Here is a 14903-nt window from a genome sequence, read left to right as displayed (position 1 = left end):
TAAATATATCATACAGGAACAAACAGAAAGAATTGAGGAAAAAAATTCACCAAAATCTATCACTTCTAAGTAATCAGTATAAATGCTTTCTAGGATTTTTTTTTTAATCATATATATGGTATATGCCTCAGTAATGTTCTAATCCCCAATAAATATTTGTTGAATAACTAAATTAATTGATTAATTAAAGGCTGTAACAATCCAGTTGGGCAAGTTTGTGCTCTGATTTTTTTTTAACTTCAATGAACATAATCATTTTATTTTCTGATATTGGTAGATCATTATTGCCTTCATTTTTAAGGGCTTTGGAAAGTTCTGTTGAGGAAATACGCCACAATTGACAAAACAATTCCTGTATACTTGGAGAACATTTATTTATTTATTTTTTGCATTTTTTTCTATTATAGATAATACTATAATGACCAACTTCTTCCATACAGTTTATTCCACATTTTTTGAAGCACTTCTTCTAGATAGATTCTCTTGATTAGGTGTCAGCAGACTTTCCCTGTGAAGGCCAGACAGTAAACATTTTAGGTTTTGTGGGCCAAATGGTCTCTACCCCAACTACTCAGCTTTGCTGATGTAGTGTGAAAACAGTCATAGGCAATACATAAATGAGTGTATCTGTGTTCAAATAAAAAATTACATAAGACAACTGAAATTTAATTTTCATATGTCATGAAATGCTATTTTTTTTTAATCTATTTCAACCATTTAAAAATGTAAAAACCATTTTGAGCTCATGAGCTGTACAAAAACAGGTGATGGGCTATATATGGCCCTTTGGCCTATAGTTTGCTGACCCCTGTTCCAGAGTCATGGTCCCTGGGTGATGAGCTAACTGAAAAGTTGGCAGTTTGAACCGAGCCAGGGGCACTGTGGAAGAAAGGCCTGGAGATCTGCTTCCGTAAAGGTTACAGCCAAGAATATCCTATGGAACTCGGTTCTACTCTGTAACAAACAGGGTCGCCATGAGGCAGAAACCACTGAAAAGCAACAGGTTTGGGGGTTTTTCCTCACATCCCTATAGAGCCTAGGAATTACTGGGTCAGGCTGTGAGCATTCTATGGCTTTCAGTACATAACTGTCCAGTACTTTGCTGGTAATTTTGATTCAACCATATTTCTTGGTTGTTATGTTTCTAAGTTCAGGCATTTGAATAGTTTGTGTTTCGATCGTTGGGCCACATAATTACTATTAAAGGACTATGCAAAAGACTTGGTAAAGTAGAGGGTCAGCAAAAAGAGATGAGATGGATCGACACAGTGGCCAAACAATGGACTCAAACATAGCAATGACTGGGAGGATGGCGCAGGACCGGGCAACATTTTGTTGTATATAAGGTCACCATGAGTCAGAGCCAACTTGATGGTACATAACGCTTGCAGTTTATTAGCTCTGACCAGTAACCATGTTGTTACAATTGACTTACAGTGACAAGACTGTAGAAGAGGTCCTCTAGTCCAGCCTTCTCAAGCAAGAAAGGCCCTCGTTAAAAGTTGTCCAGAAAGGGTACTTTGGGATTTCATCATCCAGCCTTCATCTTTCCCAATTCAAACACATTTCATTTTAATTCTTCAGTTAAGCCTGAGAACACCTGGCCAGCATCCACCTTCAAACACAGAGACAATTATTAAGTTAATCCCTCTGCATTTCTTTCTCTATCCTAGATTGATAATGGTGAACAGAACTATTTCCTTTTGTGGGTGGTGAAACTGAAGAATAAAAATGGCTCTTCTCTGATTGGATGGTGACTCTGGAAAAGAAAACTAACTCAAAATTCCACGTTCTTCTGCCTCTAGAGCTAACTGTCACGATCATAAATTAATATTTATCAAGCATCCACTGGTTGCACACCGCTGTGTGAGGCACAATGCCAATTAGTCCTACTCATGACGGTACATTTTTTATTTTCTTTTCGATTTATTAAATTGTACCCTGCATTATTCAATTGCTTCAGGCCATAAATGCATAATTGAAAATATTCAATTAGGACACATATAACAAAGCAGCAACAGTTAAAACATGGTCCATGACAACAGCAATTTTACAGTTACTATTCTCAAAACCTAGAAAGGGCAGATTTACAAGATGCTTGAATGCCGCAGAACCTGCCAGACCCAGGACAGTGAACTCCTTACAAAGAGGAAAACTCTTTCCCCAGATTCCTATATGTGGAATTTGGGACTCAAGATTTGGAGGTAGCTTCCCTCAACTGCTAGAATTTTTCTAAATCTCCTAATTTTGAAGAATTATACTCCTTACTCCAACTAAGAGAAGCTCAGCATTTTTCAAAGAAAAATACGAGTTTGAGAATATGTGTTTATACTCCTCTCACACCTTAAGTATATATATATTTTTTGGCGGGGGGGATGTTTGTATAAGCCAGGTGATAAGTTACATACAAAGAAAACAGCCATTTGTTTTTATGGAAATATCTTAGACTCTAAGACCAGAGGGGGTTCTTCATGGCTGAGGGTCATTAACAGAAGGGCGATACTCCACAGAAATCAGTCCAAGGGAGGGGCTTGAGAAGAGGTTTGCTTGTTTATCTTTATAAATGAAAGAAGGGAAGGAATCAACTGTTGCCTTAGTAAATGTGCAGATGGTCCTAAAGCATACAGTGTTTTTAATACTACAGAATAGAGGTAAAATTCAAAATAGCTCTAGCCAGTTTTTTTTAATGGTCTTACAAAAAGAAAATTAAATTTAATAGGGACAAATATATAATGCTATAACTAGAGGGAAACAAGCATACAAATGTAATATAGGAAAAGACTTGTTCTCAATACACTAGAAAAGAATAGGCTCACATTTGACAATGAAGTGTATTAAAATAATAATATAGTGTCACTGTAAAGTAAATCAGTAGATATTTAGGTTGTTAGATGTTTGCCATCACGTCAGGAGTTTAAACGTGTAAAAGTCACGCTGCGTTAGACTCAGCATAATTTTTGAAACAGCGCCTCGGAGTTATATGGTGCGACTCTTTAAAATGAAGGGTCCCAAGAATCTGCATTTTAAACAAGCTCACCCTATGATTCGTATGCAGGTTGTCTTGTGGTCCACACTTTGAGAAACACTGCTCTAGAGATGGTCCATTCTTCACAGCCACGCTGCAGTTCCGGGGTCCACCCCAGGCATGGGATGCAGTTCTCAGTTCTCAGCTGAGTGACCCGCTTTATATGCACCTGAGAATGAATACTGCCTAGGCTCATGCACAGGCCATCCACTTCTGTCTGTTATTTCCTTAAAGACATAACTCATTATTAAAACAACTTCTCAAATGACATATTTGAATATTTCTCTGTCCTCTAAGCTTTTGAAGACAGGGACTGTTCTTGTTCCTCCTGACGATCCCAGTGTTTATGACAGTGGAGTTCAGTAATATTTTTTTATTGTTGACTAATAGGCACAGTGTTATTGATCCACTTGTGTTATAAAATATATGAGATATAGCTTATGTCAACATTTAAAGAGATATAAACCTCTGGCTTACAGAGTGTATACTGTTCCTACTTACATTCAAGCTTTATCACTATGAATGGAAACATTTTTCTCACTTATTCTTGTACAAGGCATTCACCCACAGCTCTGCCTCTTCAGAACCATTTCAGGTACTTTAAAAATTGATCATAATTTATCATAGAGAATGTATTAACTGCCTTCCTAAGAACAACACTGTGTCTCTCCCCCAACCCCTCGGTTAACCTTCAGTCCATTCAGGTCTAAACCTGCCCTCTCTCAGAAAAAGACTGCTTTGAATTTCTTCATGTTGTGAAGCTGTGTCCCTATCTGCATTCCGAGTTCCGAGGTCCCAGGCCTGCAGCGCATGCATGCACACGCACACGCACGCGCACACACACACACACACACCTTGAAGCGTGACACACTGCTTCTTCTGTCTAATCCTCTCCTTATAACCTCTAACGTCCATGCTAATTAAAAGTCCTTCTAGCAATTTGTCATTTGGGTGTCATTTGGGTGTTACTCTGTGCATTTTTTTTTTTCCCCAAATAACATATTAACTCATCTTCCCAAGTTTTAGATCATTTCAAAGCTGTATCTTAATAGGATTTCTCCTTCCATGAATTCTCCAAGCAAAACTCTTTGAAACCAAATTATACTTCAGTCTCCTCATAAATACAGTCCTTGCTTACCACTCTAAATTTGACCTTTAGTGAATTGTTGCAGTCACTAAATGGTGGTGGTGCATTTTTGTGTGCCACATTTTGAAACATATTTGCTAAAAAAAAAAAACAAAAAAACACATTTTCAGAAAAAAATAACATCTCCTGTAGAAAGATTACCGATACTGGGGCTGTTTCCCCTGCAGGCCAGAATGCTGAGGGCTAGCTTTACTTTCTTCCGATACATGAAGGGCTTCTGGGAAAGAGATATCTGGTTACTTGTTATCCCCGTCTGGAGGGAATAAATAAGAAACTGAAGGCTGAAGTTAAAGCAAGATAGCCATACGTTTAGCAACAAAAAGAACTTGTGCTGCAACAGTCTACCAAAGATGAGAATAGCACACATGTGGGAAAGTGTGGACCTTCACTGAGGGCCCTCACCTCAACAGGACCTGGCTAAGAGGCTCTCTTGAAGCCCTGTTGAGCTGAATTAATTAAGAAAAAAAAAAAAATAACTATAAGAGTGAACATGAAATTTTATTTTATATTTTTGACACTTGGTAATAATTTTTCTCAAATTAAAAAAAATGGAGTTTTTTATATTATTTGCATACAGGATGATCAAATGAGATAGCAACAGATGCCCAAAGAATAAATAAGATGACCAAAAGGATAGGCCAGTGATGTGTTACACAGAAGGATGATACAGTTTGGATGACAAAGCACACACTTAGAATATCCATTTATTCACTCATTCATGCAACCATATACATGTCATGGATTGAATTATGTCCCCCCAAAAATGTGTGTATCAACTTGCTTAGGCCATGATTCCCAGTATTCTGCAATGGTCCTCCATTTTGTGATTATAATTTTATGTTAAGAGGATTAGGGGTGGGACTGTAACACCCTTACCAAGTCACATCCAATGTAAAGAGAGTTTCCCTGGTGTGTGGCCTGCACCACCTTTTATTTCTCAAGACATAAAAGGAAAGGGAAGCAAGCAGAGAGTTGGGGACCTTATACCATAAAGAAGCACCAGGAGCAGGGTGTGTCTTTTGAACGTGGGGTTTCTGTGCAGAGAAGCTCCTAGTCCAGGGGAATATTGTCGAGAAGGACCTTCCTCCAGAGCCGACAGAGAGGGAAAGCTTTCCTTGGAGCTGACGCCCTGAATTTGGACTTCTAGCCTACTAGACTGCAAGAAAATAAGTGGCTATGAGTCGGAATCGACTCAATGGCAATGGTTTTGTTTTGTTTTGTTTTTTGGTTCTTTGTTAAACCCATCCACTTGTGGTATTTCTGTTATAGCAACACTAGATAACTAAGACAATACACTAAGTGCCTGCTGTGTGCCAGACACTATTCTAGATACTTGAACAAAACACCGAGCCCTGTCCTCATGTAATTTACATTCTAGTAGAGGGAAGCTAACAATAAACAATAAATGTAATAAGTAAATCATAAAGTGTTTCACAAAGTGATAAATGATGAGAACGCAAGCAAGCAGTAGAGTAGGTTAAGGGGAACCAAGAGTGGCCGCTAGGTTGCGGTATTACAGTGGTCAGGCAGGTCTCATGGAGAAGGATGATGTGAGCAAAGGCTTGAAGGAGTGCTGGGGTGAGCCATGAGGATACCACTGAGGAAGACTGTTCTAGGCAGAGAGGAGAGTTAAAGCAAAGGTTCCAAGGCAGAAGATACCTTGTTAAGGATTGAACTGTGTCCTCCAAAAAATATGTTGAAATTGTAAACCCAGCCCTGGTACCTGTAAAAGGAACCCTGGTGGTACAGTGGTTAAGAGCTTGGCTGCTAACTGAAAGGGTGGCAGTTTGAATACACTAGGCACTCTTTAGAAACTTTTTGGGGCTGTTCTACTCTGTCCTGTAGGGTCACTATGACTTAACAGCAATGGGTTTGGTACCTATAAACATGACCCTGTTTGGAAACAGGGGTTTTTGTTATGTTAATGAGGTCATATCACTGTAGGGTATGTCCTAAACCTAATCATTTCTAACTTACAAAAAAATAGCCTAGACACAGAGACACACACCACATGAAAAAAAAAAATTGTTTAAAAGCCAAAGAATGCCAAGGAACCAAGAAATGCCCAGGGCTACTGACAAGGAAGGAATCAACATGCTGAGACCCTCATTCAGACTTTCAGCCTCCAGAAGTACGAGAAAAAAATTTTCTGCTTTTTAATGTCACCCACTTGTGGTATTTCTGTTACAGCAGCACTGGCAAAGTAAAACATACCTGGTTGGTTGAAGGAACAGCAAGGAGGCCATCCAGGTTCCCTCATCCCCAACACAGTGAGGGAAGAGCAACAAAGGATGAGATTAGAGGAAATAGGGAGTGGAAACAGACAATGAAGGGGTTCTGCACTAAGATGAGAAACGACAGTGGCTCTGACTAGGCTGGTAGCAGTAGACATAATAAATAAGAGAGGCCAGGGTGATAGCAAGTCATGAATAAGGAAGAAAAAGGGCTAAAGAACTGCTGTAGACAAAAGTTATACATATGAAGAAAAATTCACACATTTCCTTTCTCATCAAGGAAACGAACCACTGGATTCTTACATTATTTATATTGAATGTTGTTGCTTGTATAATTTCTCAAAGTGACTGACAGCATTTGAAGTAAAGATGAGTTTGCTCTGGCAGTTATTGTTGAATAGCAGAGTAATTTCTCTTACAAACTAACATGTCGATGTTATTTGTGTGTTTGGATTGCAGTGATTCCCTGGGGCTGCAAAAAAATGTAAACTGACTCAAAAAATAAATTGGGAGCTCATTTGAAAGCAAAAGACCATTTGGGGGGCAGGGGTAAATGAAGAGTATAAAACAAGTACCCATTTGTACAAGAGGAGATTTTTCTCTTTTCTTTATCTTGATCAAATATTGAATATCCGGTTATGCTAAGCGAAATTAGTCAGTTGCAAAAGGACAAATATTATATGAGACCATTATTATAAGAACTCAAGAAAAAGTTTAAACACAGAAGAAAATACTCTTTGATGGTTACAAGGGTGGGGAAGGAGGGAGAGGGGTATTCACTAATTAGACAAAGAACAAGAACTATTTTAGGTGAAGGGAAAGACAACACACAATACACATGAGAGGTCAGCACAACTGGTCTAAACCAAAAGCAAAGAAGTTTCCTGAATACAACCGAATGCTTTGAAGGCCAGAGTAGCAGGAATGGGGGTCTGGGGACCATGGTTTCAGGGGACATCTAGGTCAATTGGCCTAAGAAAATGTATTAAGAAAACGTTGTGCATCCCACTTCGGTGAGTGGCGCCTGGACTCTTCAACACTAGCAAGCAGCCATCTAAAATGCATCAATTGGTCTCAACTCACCTGGAGCAAACGAGAATGAAGAGCACCAAAGACATAAGTAGAGATGACCCCAAGAGACAGAAAGGGCCACATAAACCAGAGACTACAATGGACTGAGACCAGAAGAACTAGGTGGTGCCAGGCTACCACCAATGACTGCCCTGAAAGGGAACACAACAGAGAATCCCTGATGGACCAGGAGAGCAGTGGGATGCAGATCTTAAATTCCCGTAAAAGGACCAGGCTTAATGGTCTGACTGAGCCCGGAGGGACCCTGACGGTCATGGTTCCCAGACTCTCTGTTAGCCCAAGACTGGAACCATTCCTGAAGCCAACACTTCAGACAGGGATTGGACTGGATTATGAGATAGAAAATGATACTGGTGAGGAATAAGTTTCTTGGCTCAAGTAGACACATGAGACTATGTGGGCAGTTGCTGTCTGGAGGCAAGGTGAGAAGCCAGAGGGGGACAGGAGCTGGTTGAATGGGCATGGGGAATACAGAGAGGAGAGGGGGAATGTGCTGTCTTATTAGGGGGAGAGCAGCTAGGAGAACATAGCAAGGCGTATATAACTTTTTGTATGAGAGACTGACTTGATTTGTAAACTTTCGCTTAAAGCACAATAAATTAAAAAATATAAATATTGACTATCTGGGACCCTCCAGTGTATACTCTATGCTATTGGGTTCTCTCTTCAAAAACTGGAATTCCACCTATCCCCTGCAGTCCAAACCATCCACTGTAGTGAGAGTGCCCAGGGGCTCCTTCCCAGGATAGGTCTAGCTCCAGCTTCCCACCCCTACTCTAGTCCCCAGGCCTCTGTGCTGAGATTGCTGGCTTTGTCCTCAGTGGCTGATAAAGCTGCAGCAAAGAGGTCCACCCAGATCTGCAGAATTGTCGGCAAATATTCATCAGAGACACATGGCCCAGCCAATTGCCTTCACAGCCCAGACTCTTTCTGATGGCATCCCTCCTCTAGCAAGGGATCCTGAGCAAGGGTCATCCATGCCTTATCCATTTGAAATGCATCCCAGGTGGAGTACTGGGTGCTGAGGATGCTACTCTCAGGGAGCCCTCCTTGCTGCTGGAAGGTCAGAAACATTTTTTCCCATCCAACCAATATCTTGTCACTTTGTAAGTTTTGCCTCCATCTGAGATTCCGTCCTCCGTACAGTGTCTATTCCTGCATTCTACGTATTAACCTTTTCTGTGTTTTTAAATGTGATCATCCTCACGAATGGAAGAAGAATGGATTCTGCTTTTTGAAACCTAAGCACCCAGGAACAGTTTCTGTAATCATTCAGAAAGAGCCAGTAGTGGTTCAGCTGGGTCTTACTCCCTGCATTGCTCCACCTGTTTCATGGGATCCCTACTTGAGTGCACACAGCCCATCCTTCCAGAGCCCTGAGACACCATAGTCTTCCTTTGATGGTCAACCAAGCCTGGTCAAGTTGTCTAGGCCTCCATCCTGCCTATCCCAATTTCATCATCTTTCTACCTATTGTTTCTTGGATGTTAGCAAAACTCCTGCCTGAGAGACTAAATTAATTCAACGGGCAAAGTTAGCCCTGGGGCCTGTCGGCTGCCTTGGAAGACCCCTTCCTCAACTTAAGGTACACCTCAGCTTGGAGAGGCCTCTCAGCCCCATCCTCCTCTATCAATGTCTGTCATATCCCATGGCCTGGTTCTGCACTTCAGTCCACATCACCTGTGTTTGCTTTAATTTAATAAACTGCCCCATCACAGGGCTTCCAAGGCTGTAAATCTTTACAGAAGCAGACTGCCTCATCTTTCTCCTGTGGAGAGGCTGGTGAGTTCGAACAGCTGACCTTTCAGTTAGCAGCTGAGTGCTTAATCACTGCACCACTAGGGCTCCTTAACAAAAGACACAAGTAGGATATTTATTAGTGTAGCTTGATATGGGAGAAGAGCTACAGTATCTTGATTGCTAACCCCTGAGGAAAAAAGTGTGGTCAAGACCGAACTGACCAGGCTCCAGCCATAGGACTCTAGAGCGGGTCGCATGACTCCTGTTTCTATGAAGTCTCAGTTAAACACAACACAGCAAATAAGGATGTGACCCAACCTAGTTCCTGACAGGCTGCCCTTGGCCCTGTCAGTTGAAGATATCCTAACCCCAGGTATCCTTCCCTGTACCTCTCAGCTTGACCACACTATGGACTATGCAGGCAGGAGGGGGGTACTAAGTGTCATGCCCCATGGTATGAGGGGGCCAGTCTTGCGAAAGTATTCACCTGGGACACACAACACCTGGTTTTAAAAAGGGGGTGCTATATGGCAGTGGGCAAGTCAAAGAGTCTTATAGATAAAAACTAAAAGGAATCTTAGTGGTCTACTGTGGGACCAGAATTGCTTCCCAGGGCTTCTCGGCTCCATTTGTGCAGCGACCTTCCATCCTGCCTCCCTCAGACAGGACCTTAACTGCCTCTTCTGGTTATAAAAAGAATTGCTAAGGGCTGTCCAGAGTCAACTCACATAATCAGGGGGACTTCCTGCAGAGCTGGAAGGTGCCAAAACCAAGGCGCTGAGCCTTCTCCCCTGGCCAGGCTGCAGTCTGTGGAGCTGACAAATGTGTCCAGGGAAGGGTATGTGTTTGTTTACACAGCTTGAGCAGGGTGGGATGTGTCATGGGCAAGAGGAGACCCAGAGTGGGAATTAGGTTAGGAGGAACAAAGACAGAAGAATTTTTAAAAATAAAAACAAACAAAAAAGAATACAGTAGGAGGGAAAGAGCTGAATGATGTTTGTTGTTGTTAGGTGCCATCAAGCGGATTCCGACCCATAGCAACCCATGTGATGGCAGAGCTGACCCAGAGGGTTTTCATGGCTGTAGTCTTTATGGGAGCAGATCACCAGGTCTTTCTCCCACTGAGACACTGTGTAGATTTCAAACCACCAACCTTTTGGTTAGCAACCAAGCACTAAGATTCTAGAGATCTTCTCCCACATCAAGCTACACTAATCACTATCTTACTTGTGCCTTTTGTTATATTGAAACAAACATCTTCTCTGCCTTCTGAAACACAAACTATTCTCTATTTCTAGTAGTTCTGGATTTGAGATTTTAAGCAAAGAAGGACAAAATAACTACCCCTTAAGATGACTTTATCACAGATTGGAAATTAGATAATGATATTACTGGGATTTTTCTTGTAAAAATACTTTGCTTCCTGAATAAAATGTAAAAGGAGAAATGAATATATCACCCCTCTGGGCTCATGAAGTCCCCAGGATAGTGGTCAAGGCATTGATATTTGTCCGATGGTCTGGGGTTGCCATGTTGCCCCTGAGCCACTTAAACTTATAAATAATCAGTCAATATTTATTTGATCCCAGTGAATTGAAGCAGGAATATGGAATATAGCCACCTAGAGATTATCAACAATAAACTTCAAAGTCACCTTAACCATAATTTCTTTTATCCTACTGCAGAAATCTGGATTTGTATGGGCATTTTCCCATGTTTCCTTAAAGAAGAAACAAAAATTTGTAATCTGAAGAGATCGAGAATGTGAGCATAGCTTTGGTCATTGTTAGTGCATACAATGTGAATTTTTGTGGCCCTGAAGATGCACCGATCCTATTTTGAATGGGCCAAAGTAAATTCACTCCATTTTACTCAGCCACACTTATGTGTAAAACAAAGATGCCAGGTTCTGGAACTGGGCTTACATTTCTCAGCAGCCGATTTACTTCTACGACTGATATGAAGCTGGCCATCAGATAATTGCTTTCTGCCCACCACTGTATCCTGTAATACAGTATGAACAAAAAGACTTGTAGTAAAGCCTGCCACTGCTTTGTGAAGTCATTATCTACCTTTATTAATTACTGTCCAATAGAAGGATGAGGTTCTATGCAAACCTGTGAAAAACACTACCACATCCAAACACAACACTAAAAAGACTGAGCTGAATACAGGGTTGTTTTTATTAAGAAAAAATAAATAAAAAGACCTACCTATGTGCACTGTTTTTTTTTTTTTTTTTATTAGCACAAGATAAAAAGTTCTGATGGTAATATTTCCCCCGCCTTCTGATACCCAAAATTCACCATCAAAAATGTGTTCCGTTGGATGCAAAACAGTACAGCATTACGCGTACTAGATTTGGAGCCAGACAACTGGATTCTGAAACTCAAAGACCACGACAAGTCCTCAAACTCTATGAGCCACGGTTTCCTCAAATGCAAAGTGGTTGCTTTTCATACCCAGCTATGTCTCTCTTTCCTGTGTAGTAGCCAAACCTCCTGACAACAACCTCCATAGAATTTGTCTTCCTGAGCGCTTCTCTGTACTTATGCCTTTTTAAAGTTACTATTTTCATGAAGCATCTCTTCCAGGCAACAGTGGATCTATTGTCTGGAATCCCTTTTTTGTCACAGTTTGGGGTTTTTCCAAATCACATGTGCCAGCAACATCATCACTAAACATTCCACGTGATGATCAATGGAAGAGTCTCTGTTGGTCTTTCTGTGACACTCGGTCACTTTGTTTTTTACACAGAGCCTTAAAGAGGGACCTCATTGGCCAGAGGAAAAAACAGGTGGTGAGCCTAGTTATCACCCTGCGGTCCTCCCTTTCTCATTTCCTTTTTTTTTTTTTTTTTTGGTCTTTCTAGTCATGCTTGATTTGCATTTTTACCCCACCATTCAAAGGTGATACCATTTCTGCTCTCTCACACCAGTCTTAGCACTTCCTTTCCCAAGGCAGCTGTTCGAATGGAAATACTGCGGGCTTTCTAATGGAAATACTGCGGGCTTTCTAGTGCCACATACAGCACTTCTAATCCTTGCTCTGGTATTTACAAACTGTGGGATTAATGGTGACTTTTTCTTCTTTTTTTCTCTGAACTTCTATCTCCTCATCTGTTTAAATGAAAATCACATTTACTTCACGGGTTTGTTGTGTGACTAAAGATTACACATGTGCACCTGTCTCATGTAAGGTGATCAGTGAATATTAATTCTCTTTCTCCTTCGTAAATGCTTTCTTCTTTTTATCTTCTGTTATCTTACTTTCATTCTAAGGTTCTATAACATCAAAGCTTTTTGCACCTTTCTTTCCCCATCCTTTCCCTATCTTTTTTTTCATCTTCCCTCAGCTCTTTGGCACTTCAGCTCAGAGTTTAAGTACATGAGCTTTTGACTCAGAGAGCCTGTGTTCAAAGCCCAGATCCTCTACCTCCCAGGACTATCACCACAGATAGGTCACTGAATCAGCCTCTTGCCCTGATAAATGGAACTAACAATAGGGCCTACCTCATAGGTTGCCCTGATAACAAATGTGACAGTGCATGCAGAAAACTTAGCAGAGTGCTACATGCATAATAAACGGTCATTAATGTTAGCTGTATTCTTTTCTCCCCAATTCGTAAATCTTGCTCTTCTCTTCACATTCATCAGGAACCATTTACCTTTGTGTTCTTCTAACCTCAAGTTTCCTCTTTCAGATTAACTCTTCCCCTTTCTGCCAAATTACTCTCTCACCTACACCCTCACCTACACACATATTACAAAACCACTCAAGGGTCATAAGGCCGTCACAGTGCCTGAAAACACTTTTTTTTAAATGTCCATATTTTCATTCTTTTTGAGGCCTTGAAGTTGTATGTTACAGCCATTTAAGGATAAGTCTAGGGTCATTTTTATCATTCCTTTTTTTTTTTTTTCTCTCCTCTCTCTCTTTGCCTCCAACAGGATGCCATCACTTTCTACTTTCAGACACATGCTCCCATCTCCTTCATCTGTGCCCTCCCTTCCGTTTTCATTATTGTTTCTTCTTTCATTTCCACCCCCTCATCTACTGATTCATCTTTCCCTGATAGTCTAGGCCAGGAACTTTAACTGATGATTCACTCTCTATTACTTTATCTAACCAATATAGACAGAGCCATATGTTATCCAACGGCTTTGCGTTATACCACGAATACATTCATCATTAGTTTAAAATCAGCCAACCACCAATTTCTTCTAGATCAATGTTCATAGTACATGGTTTTGGCATTTTCTTTCTCTAAAAAGTAGATATTTAGTGAAGAACAGAGATTCTCTAGTAATTTAATAGAGACCCAGCTAGCACTCCCAATACAGTTTCCAATCCATGAACATTGATCTATTCCTGAGTTCCCTAAATTGTTTTCTTTGCTGTTACACTTTCATGCTCACTTTCTCACCTACATACCTACCATTACCCTGCCCCAATTTCCTAATACAATTCTGGTCCAGGATCTGCTGTGGCCCTATGTTACTGGATCCAATGTTACTGAGCTCTAGACATCCTCCTGCCCTTTAGTCTACTTGCAGATAGTATACCAAAAAAAAAAAAAAAAATCACTCTGCACAATTCATGTGAACAGCTCCCAGTAATGAATGCATAGTTGGTGCCTGATTCCAGGCTAAAATGTTCACATACTCTATTTTAGTTAATCCTCACAGACACCATTTTTTTTTTAACTTTTATTGAGCTTCAAGTGAACGTTTACAAATCAAGTCAGACTGTCACATGTAAGTTTATATACACCTTACTCCATACTCCCACTTGCTCTCCCCCTAATAAGTCAGCCCTTCCAGTCTCTCCTTCATGACAATTTTGCCAGCTTCCAACTCTCTCTATCCTCCCATCCCCCCTCCAGACAGGAGATGCCAACACAGTCTCAAGTGTCCACCTGATAACAAATAGCTCACTCTTCATCAGAATCTCTCTCCTACCCACTGTCCTGTCCCTTCCATGTCTGATGAGTTGTCTTCGGGAATGGTTCCTGTCCTGGGCCAACAGAAGGTTTGGGGACCATGACCGCCAGGATTCCTCTAGTCTCAGTCAGACCATTAAGTATGGTCTTTTTGTGAGAATTTGGGGTCTGCATCCCACTGATCTCCTGCTCCCTCAGGGGTTCTCTGTTGTGCTCCCTGTCAGGGCAGTCATCGATTGTGGCCGGGCACCAACTAGTTTTTCTGGTCTCAGGGTGATGTAAGTCACTGGTTCATGTGGCCCTTTCTGTCTCTTGGGCTCATAGTTATCGTGTGACCTTGGTGTTCTTCTTTCTCTTTTGATCCAGGTGGGTTGAGACCAATTGATGCATCTTAGATGGCCGCTTATTAGCATTTAAGACCACAGACGCCACATTTCAAAGTGGGATGCAGAATGTTTTCTTAATAGAATTATTTTGCCAATTGACTTAGAAGTCCCCTTAAACCATGGTCCCCAAACCCTCGCCCTTGCTCCACTGACCTTTGAAGCATTCATTTTATCCCGGAAACTTCTTTGCTTTTGGTCCAGTCCAGCTGAGCTGACCTTCCATGTATTGAGTATTGTCATTCCCTTCACCTAAAGCAGTTCTTATCTACTAACTAATCAGTAAAAAACTCCCTCCCACCCTCCCTCCCTCCCCTCCTCGTAACCACAAAAGTATGTG

The 14903-nt window shown here is 41.1% G+C and overlaps 1 long non-coding RNA gene across 1 annotated transcript in view; it reads right to left on the bottom strand.

The window, feature by feature from the left end:
• Positions 1–408: 408 nt before the first annotated feature.
• LOC126075263 (uncharacterized) overlaps positions 409–14903 on the bottom strand; it is a 56894-nt gene continuing 42399 nt past the window's right edge. The window contains exons 2-4 of the long non-coding RNA XR_007517139.1: positions 3038–3242; positions 1436–1615; positions 409–508 (exon numbers count right to left, since the gene is read on the bottom strand). This is a non-coding gene — a long non-coding RNA (uncharacterized LOC126075263). The remainder of the gene's footprint in view (positions 509–1435; positions 1616–3037; positions 3243–14903) is intronic.

This window comes from Elephas maximus, chromosome 4, assembly GCF_024166365.1.
Source record: "Elephas maximus indicus isolate mEleMax1 chromosome 4, mEleMax1 primary haplotype, whole genome shotgun sequence".
NCBI lineage: Eukaryota > Metazoa > Chordata > Mammalia > Proboscidea > Elephantidae > Elephas > Elephas maximus.
Note: the sequence above shows the minus strand (reverse complement) of the source record. Positions and strands in the feature narration are given on the sequence as shown.